We start from the raw sequence: 8,854 nt of genomic DNA on the forward strand, positions 1-8,854 counted from the left end.
CATGCTAAGGCAATCAGTTCAAGAACCCTACAAAATTTCTACTTATGTACAATGAGGGTGCTCTACAACTCATGTGAGATAATATATTGCTGCAAGATACAGAAAATCAGAAAAGTAGTTATATGTCTTTTAATCTTTAGGGATATTCTAGCATTAAAAAACCCAAACCAAACCAAAAAAAGAAAAATGTGCATTGTAGTCAATGGATAGTTAAACCATAAATAGGAAGAAAAAATGTTTCAATAAGGAGAATTTCTGTGTAGTCTTCCTCTCATTCCTTTGCTTTCTAGTCAGACTTCTAAAGAACTAACAGTACACCCATAAATTATATAAAGGATTAAATGTGCAATATATTATAAAAGAGATATTTTATTGTTTGAGGTGACTGCTGCAAACAAATCCCAGCTTTGTAAAATTCACTTTGAAATTGATTTACTGATCTCATTTTAAAAGTTGCATGAAAAATATCTGCTTAGCATCTGGATAGTGTAGCTCTAAAAACAGCATATTCAAATGTGGCACATCTAATATTCAAGTCCAATAAAATGAAGAAACTGTGGAAAAAATACAGACTAAAGCACTACAGGAAATGAGCTTAGCACTTTAACTCACGGTTTGCACTCAAAATCTTGCAATGAAACTACCAACCCATTAAATTATTTGAAGTAAAGGACTCCAAAAGCCTCACACAACTTGCCTGTAGAAGGGCTGTGAACAAACTAACAGCACAAGCACACCTAATTAAGGCTGGAATGTCAGGTTTAAAAAGTAATAACATCTTCTCCTGAAGCTGGTGAAATGACAGAAGAACAGAAAAGCAATATGAATAATATCTGAAACTGTCATTTCTTATTTAGCATGAAATGTAATTATGATGGTATGGTAAAAGAATATATCTGTACCCAAAGTCCTTGAACAATCATATATTGAATAAAACTGCTTGATGAAATTTTAAGTCTGCCTCTTTGCACCACATTTAAGTTCTGTATGAATCCATCCTTTAATATTACAAGAAAATATAAATTTTATCCATTTATTAGACAGAATTGAGAGATATATTGAAGTAGAATACAACAGAACAGGATATGCCCTGGTACTCAACATACGATGGGAAAATTGCTTCAATTTTTAAATTCACTGAAATTAATTTTTATATCAATGCAGCTGTCAGAATTATTCAAAGAGGACCAAATTTGAATGATACATTAAGTCCAAGAAAAGATTCTGAAACTACTGAAATTCTGACTCGCAAAATAATAGGAACAGGTCCTGATTTGTCTGGTAGTTAACCAAGAAGGTGGGAATTCTTACCAGATCAGATTATCAAGAGTTCAGGCTTTATTTATGAGAAAAAAACTGACAAAACTGAATTATGATTAAACGAACAAAGAATTCATGATTCTGCCTTTAAAGGTATATATTAGAATTTACAAGGTAACTTAGTCAGCTTTTTGGTTGGTTGGTTTCTTAATCCCAGAAACCTGCAGGTGCTACCAGAAGTGCATTGCCAGACTCTTCGTCTGATTCAATAAGGAACTGCCAACTGGAAAGGTCAGAGGGGAGATTTGAAGGGAGAACAGTGCATAGCTGAACCTTTAGGCATTAAGATGAAAGGTGATGATTTTCATCACAGCTAAACAGAAAACCATGCTTTTTTTTTTTTGTAAGACTAAAGGTTGTACATTCTGGTGATATTGCAACACAACCACCTTCCAACAAGTTCTTCTTCACTAGACAGCTGCATTGTCAGCTAAGGCCACTGTGCTTCACCTTGTGCTGAGTTTGGCACAAGAAAGCAGTTTCTCCTGGAGGTAGAACTACCTCAAAGCACTGGGGAAATTTATTTTGTAAGCCTCCTTCACAGAAAAACAAGACTAATACTGGCCAAAATTTTTGGCAAATAGTAGGTCATAAAATAAATATAACATGACGTCAGTCTGGATGGAAGGAGCTGGAAACTGTCTTCATTCCACATTTGGAAAATAGCTTCAGTTGAAGACTGTTAAGAAAAGGAGATATTTTTAGAAATGTTCTGTTTTGACATTTCATTTAACGTCAACTTTTATTTTTGTTTTGAAATGGAATTTTTCATTCCCAAATTGTCTTTTTCTAAAGGAGAGGTTAACAAACATTTCAGCTGACATCTCCAAAGATGCAGTTGTCTGAGGTTCTTTCCCTAAACAGACCTCAAATTTACTTTTTTTCCAACCAAAGCAAAAATATACTACATGATCAGCTTCAATTTAAAGGCTTAGAAAGCCAAAGCCTGTGGAGATCTTTTAATTATCATAGCAGAAGATAACTACAAGAGCATGACATTTTGTTACTAAAAAGAAAGTACTTCGTAAAAGGACTCTTCTCCTGTCCCTCATCTTTTCCTTCTCCCCAAGCCCAGTAACTTTCCTCCTTTATCTGGGATCTATTTTCTCAGTTCTGTTTGTAGCAGCAAGATCTGTCTCAAAGTCACAGTTTTGTTGGTATCTTCCTCTTCTCACAGTAAATCTATTAACTTCTTTCATTTGTGTTTTCTCTATTCTTAGGTCCTCTCTACCCTTACTATCATTTCAGCCTGGTGGATGTCTGGACTCCATCTCTCCTGGACCTGGGTCAATTCCACAGCCTCTTTGTGAGTGACAGTATGTCCCAGTTCAGCAAGATGTTAATGGTGAACAATGAAAATAATTAAGCAATCCAAGCATCCATACACGTAACTAATTAGTCTAGGAGAAGCAGGAAGCAGACAGTATGCTCTGAACAAGTTCTGTTAATGAAGAATGGTCTGACAGAGACAATTCTAATTGCGCCATGGTATGTCTAATCTAATTATGCTAATAGTTTATTTGCACTCTAAATCATCTCTGTCAGCTCAGATACAGAAATCTGGCGATATCACACAGTGGTACTGAAATCTAATGAGAACATCTCTCTTCCCTATATGTTTGTTCTATCTGAGCATGAGTGTTGCTTTTCTCTGAATTCCCCAATACAATTGGGAATTCCTTGATGAAAATTCTCTTTATTTTCCTTGGGAAACACCAGCTCATCACAGAAAAGTGTTGTTGGGAACACATCTGAGAGACTTTTCAGGTAAAGAATGTCTCTGTCCTTTGGACTGGACTACAGTCAATAGTATTTTGGAGTACTTTTAAGTCCAGGACCAAAAGATTACCATTTGCGTAAGGCTATTCATCCCATCCTGATTATTTTTCTTATAAATATATTCTTAACACCAGCTCTTAGAGTAAGCCCTTGCCAGGCATGGTTGTTCTTCATTGTAGTAGATAGAACAACTTCATGAAGAGACCAACACAGCACCTATTCTACCTCATCTACAATACTTCCATCTACATTGGTGGAGAGAAGGTAGGTGCCATACTTGAAGGATTCTGGAAGTCAAGGGATGTTGATGGTCAACTAGGGAAATTAACTCAAGAGCCTAAAAAGGTATAACCTATACTAGCAGTTGACAGCATGATATTGCAAACTGCTAGGAAAAAAATTATTCTAAAAATTTGAGAGTATTCTAAGCCATAAAAATGGTAAAGGAAAAAGGGAGGACACCTTCTTGACAGTAAACCAGACAGTCAGACCAGACAGAGGAAGATGACTAGATGCCATGTAACAAATGGTCAAATTAATGTCACCCATTACAGGTAGATTATTACCAATTATATAAAAAACATATAGTAAAAATGTGTTTGTTTAGCTTCATTTGAAAAATTTAATTTTGAAATCAGTGTAGGCAAGTAAAAAAAAATAACAAAAGCAAATTCTTTCAGTACATCATAAAAGGCAGAAAGATATAATGCATCTCAAAGGTAAAATAAATTACAACAATCAGTACTGCTGCATTCTGTTTAAGTCATGTATATTCAGAGTTGCATAACTAAAGGATGTCATGTCACACTGCAACAGCCAACACTGAAACATCCCAGCAACTGCATAGATATCTAGACAGTCAGCTAAGAAACATCAGATGAGAGACATCCCAAAAACTTGTGGAGTCCTGGCAGGTGTGTGAGGATTACAGACCTTCAGTTACCCACATATCCGCACTTGAGAGACCATTTGAGAGTCTTTAATGTATCCCAACTGGTCTCCATGGCTGTGGATATCCCCTACACCTCTATCACAGTTGTCAATCCCTTATGGACATGGTGACCCTGGTGTGCTATACTAGGCACCTATGTGAACAATGAATATAAAGGCTCATAGCAAGCCGCAAGTCCCAGAAAGGCTAAAAGAGTTGAGATCACCTGGAAAGAGTCCCTTTAGGGATCTGCCTCTCCATCAGTCATCAAGGGAAGAAGGAAGCATGTACAGAAAGTGTTTCCATTTCTGAAGCAAGTGGAAGAACTCTGAGACTGGAGGAATCAGCTTAGTTACCATCCTGAGGTGCCTGCAGAGAAGCTGCATATTCACAGAAAGTCAGGCTGATGACTACTCCTGCAGAGCAGTAGAACTGTAGATGGCAGCTCTGCATTCACAGAAAACCAAACGGATGAATATTTCACCATAGACAGAAACTCTGCTTTTGAGGTAGGAATGGAGAATGTTGTCAGTATCTTAATTACTGTAAGGAGCATTTTATGTTGACATTGAAAAGAAGAGGTCTGAATTACATTCTTGCCGAGACAATCTAATTTGTCATTCCTCTTGTACCATTAACCCAAACGTCTACCACTGACTGCCCTGTCTGTAGCAGAAACATATGCCTACCAAGCAGCTGCCCAGTCCCATCTCTCTTCCTGCCTTATACCCTCTATAACTGGTAGTGTCAACTACTGGCAATCTGGTTGATCCTTCTGGAAAATTTCTGCCTGAGGTAAAATACCCAAGAAATGTTTCACAACCACTCTAAAAAGTTTTTGGGCCCCAGAAGCCTCACTCACACCCAGCTGAATAGGAAGGGCTCCTTAGTTCCTGTATTTGGGCTGTGGGAGAAAATTATGGTGGAAAAGTGCCTGCAGCCTAAATGCTTAAAATAGTCAAATTTCTATTGTTATTGTCAGTTAACTGATCAACATTTTGAAAATTCCCAGTAATTGATTTTTTTTATTCATTTCTATGAGAACACCCAGATATCACTACTTATTGTGCCAAAGACCAGGTTGTTTGAGAGGTACAGTGAAATGTTTTAAATGCCATCTTCTAAATCAAATTACACAGAGACAGACAGCAAGTGACCCTTCAAGAGTAAATTCTTAATTAGCAGCTTAACTGCTACCAGACAGACAAGAAAATCCAAAAGCTAAACTTTGCTGAAAGACAGGGATTCAGTGACAAGATAGAAAGCATTCAGAAACACAATTCTCCAGGTAAAGTCTGGCAGACATATTCCATTAAAAGTAAAATAATAACAAAATGGAAAAAAAAGAAAAAATAGCAAGACTAGAAACAAACAGGTAAACAAGAATCCTTTGTATCCTCTGAGGGCGATATATTCAGAAACGGGATTTTTCTCTTCTTATTGCAAACTTCATTTGTGATACATTTTTTCCCCCATCCTCAAAAAGTTTCACATGCCCTTCTGAATAACTGCTGTAGTTTAAGAAAATGAGAAGCCATTTCCAAGCTTTATATATGCACCAATGTGTGCAGGTATGCATACATATGTACTTATACAGTCCTACACTCTCAGTTTTGTTATACTCACCAGGCTACCAAAGTTTTTAAGGTGACAATAATGGCTATCTGGAGCTGTTTGTGGAGAGTTAGTAAGTATTTTGCTTGGGAGAATGGACCATTCAAAGGTTTGACTATACCACTGTACATTAAGAATATAGACATCTATAGGCCTTCAAAATCTTTGCTGCTCAGATTGCATCTTCTTCCAGAAGATATTTTAGACTGGAGGGAAAAAATGGCATGGCAGAAGCATGAGAAGACCCTTCTGGGTTTAGATCCTGTATTCATTTGTCTACTTTATTTCCTTATCTCTGCACAGATACCTAAAACTAGTAAATTGAGGAGATACAATTTTTAAAAATTGGAATTCACATGAGGGGAAAACTCTCTGGACTTTCCTGACTCTCTTACAAGACAATCAACACTCAGGAGTTTGTATGGAATTTGGTTGTACAGAACTAAAATGTATTTTGCAGATTTAGGCCTTGATTCTGCAAACAAGTACAACTTTGCTCAGATAAATAAATGAAACTGCACGTGAGTTCAAAGGTAAATGTGCCCAGATATCTGCAGGACTGAAGTTTCACTTTCATCCTTATCAGTGATAGTCCAAAACTTTCTTCCATGTTTGTTTGATTTGGATTTTGCCCCTCTAAAAGAGGGAGTAAACATCAGAAGCTCTCTAGATAGCTATATAGCTGTTTTGAAAAAAAAAAATCTATTAATTTCTGATAAGCACAAGGTCTTATTATTTATGTCAACTGCTTCAACACTCTTCCCATACATATAATAGGTTTCAATGATAATACTGCCTCTGTTAAAGGTGATTGACAGTGGATAAGACCCACATTTTGGTTACTTATAATTTCACTAATGCTAAACGTTCTTTTTAGAGTCCCACAGTCTTTCTATTATTTTTAATTCAGTTTAAAATTGTTCAGCTTTTCCACAGAACAAAACATTTCATGTTAGTAACATTTTCTAGCCGTTGTACTGAGAACCCTCAGAGCCTTCCTGCTGGGGTACTTGTAATAAATTGAAGGGAAAACTGGCCTCTACATCAAGGACAGGCATTTTTCTTCTCATGCAAAAATTCTTCCAAATTTTCATATTCTGGTCCTCCTCTCCCAAGAAAAAAAATGACTGCAGATTGTTACTAAGTATGTAAACTTCAGCAGTTCTTTCTTCTGCCTACTCCACCTTAGCACATCTCCTTCTGTGCCATGCATTTCTCTGGAGAATACAGGAATTTTACTTCACACAGACTCCAAGATGTACAGCCAAGGAACTTTAATAAAAACTCTCCATTAAGAAGTTCTAGAGTCAGGACAAGACTCTCTCATTTGCCCCCAGCAGCCACAATAAATACTCCTATACTATTTTTCCAAAGGATTCCCTATAGGCAACAAGACTAATTCATGTTATATAATAGTATTTTGTTTCTAGGAAACCTGTCATGTATTGCAGGAGATGAAAGATTTATTGAATGAAAAGGAAAAACAAGTTAAGGAAGTGAAATGGTGTCCTACATAACTCCATTCTACCCATATGCCTACTACAGATGCCAAGTAAATAATTTATCATAAAAATGTTTGGTTGATAACTGTCTTCCTTAGATTTTAAAGCTCATTTTTTAGACACTTGAGATCTGGTTGTGGAAGTACTGTATGCTTACTATTGCATCTGAAATTAATCATAACTACGTTTTTGGAATATAAAATATTTTTTAAATTATAAATGCCCTAGAGAAGGTAAAAAAAATTTAAAAAAAATACACTAGACCACAAAACAGGAAAACTTAAACATGGATTTTTGAAATTTCAAGGCAGTAATTCAGGAAGTAATTTAAATCATTACTCTGCAGATGTCAGAAAATTAGTTCAAGGTCTCACTGTAGCCATTTATTGTAGAGACTGATAGAAATGATTTTAGAGGAATGAATGACTTTCTGAAAATCAGAGTCAATAATCTGAGGCCCTTTGAAACCTTTATGTTGCAAACAGACTCAACAGTGAAAAGCCATCACTCACCCAATATTTTTTGAGGAACTGGAGCCCTGTGTTTTTGTGGCAAAAACTCTGACCTCTTTTACTGCACCTCAAGAGAACTCAGTTATCTGAAGCAATAATAAGTTATTTTTTCCCTCTGTGGAACAGTCACCAGAAAGTAATATATTGCACTGCTTTGTAAAAAAGGAGCCAATACACCACAGCATCCTAAAAGTACCACTGTAAACTGAAAAGTTCAGTTGGTCAAGAATATAAAAATGTAACTTCATTTACAGAAAAAAATAATCCATTTTTTCCAGAGGAAATTTTTAGATTTTTTTTTCTCCTCTGTTTCAGTCAGGAGGAAAAAATCAAACGTATTTCTTTTAGGTTTACCTGAATCTATATATTTCAGTTGTCAAACTGAAATAAGCTACTACTTGTCTTCCTTAATATACTACCCCTTTATCTATGGAATAAAGTCCCCAGCTGTCAGTCTGGCAGAGCTGCTTTCTTCCTGTTGCAATCAGAGGGAAAAAAAATCGGAATTCTTATAGGTAATTGATAAATTTATTTATATAATTGATATATAGATAATTGAATAATTAAATACAGACACTTTTGAGAAAATACCCTCTTATTTGTGAGAAAAAATTATTTGTTATAGAGCTATATCATTCAATCTATTGGAATTTTATAATTTGCATTTATACTCAAAGTACAAATATTTCTTCACTGGTGTTTTATTTAACCAAGTATTAATAGAAAAGCTCATTAGGTTATTAGTTTTTATTTAATGTGACAAAGAGCAGACTATGATCTTCCAATAGGTATTGGAAATATTGTTTTCTACTATAGGTCTACTGTCAACACAAAAAATACTCGCCATACAATGATAATAGATTATTTGGCAAGCACAAGAAAGATCTAGTTTTGTTGTTATTTTAATTACATTTTACAAAAAGTCCGCCTTCTTTAGCTTGGACTTTTTAAGTCCATCTTATAAATGACTCCCTTGATGGGAATTACTCAGAGACCTACCTGACAGAGCGTGAGCAGTCCACTTCTCAGCTGTTATACCCCAGTATGGCTCAGAACTGAGGATCATGACTAGCAGGAAACCTGAAGAGTGTGACAGAATTTCTCTCACACTTTCTCTCCTCAGCCCCTCTTGATGTACCTCTATTTTATTACTACAGGAAAAGAGCAGCACAAATTTGATGCTTTTTCCTCTTTAA

The sequence above is a fragment of the Neopelma chrysocephalum genome, unplaced genomic scaffold (assembly GCF_003984885.1).
Source record: "Neopelma chrysocephalum unplaced genomic scaffold, ASM398488v2 Primary Assembly neopelma1_67, whole genome shotgun sequence".
Taxonomy (NCBI): Eukaryota; Metazoa; Chordata; class Aves; order Passeriformes; family Pipridae; genus Neopelma; species Neopelma chrysocephalum.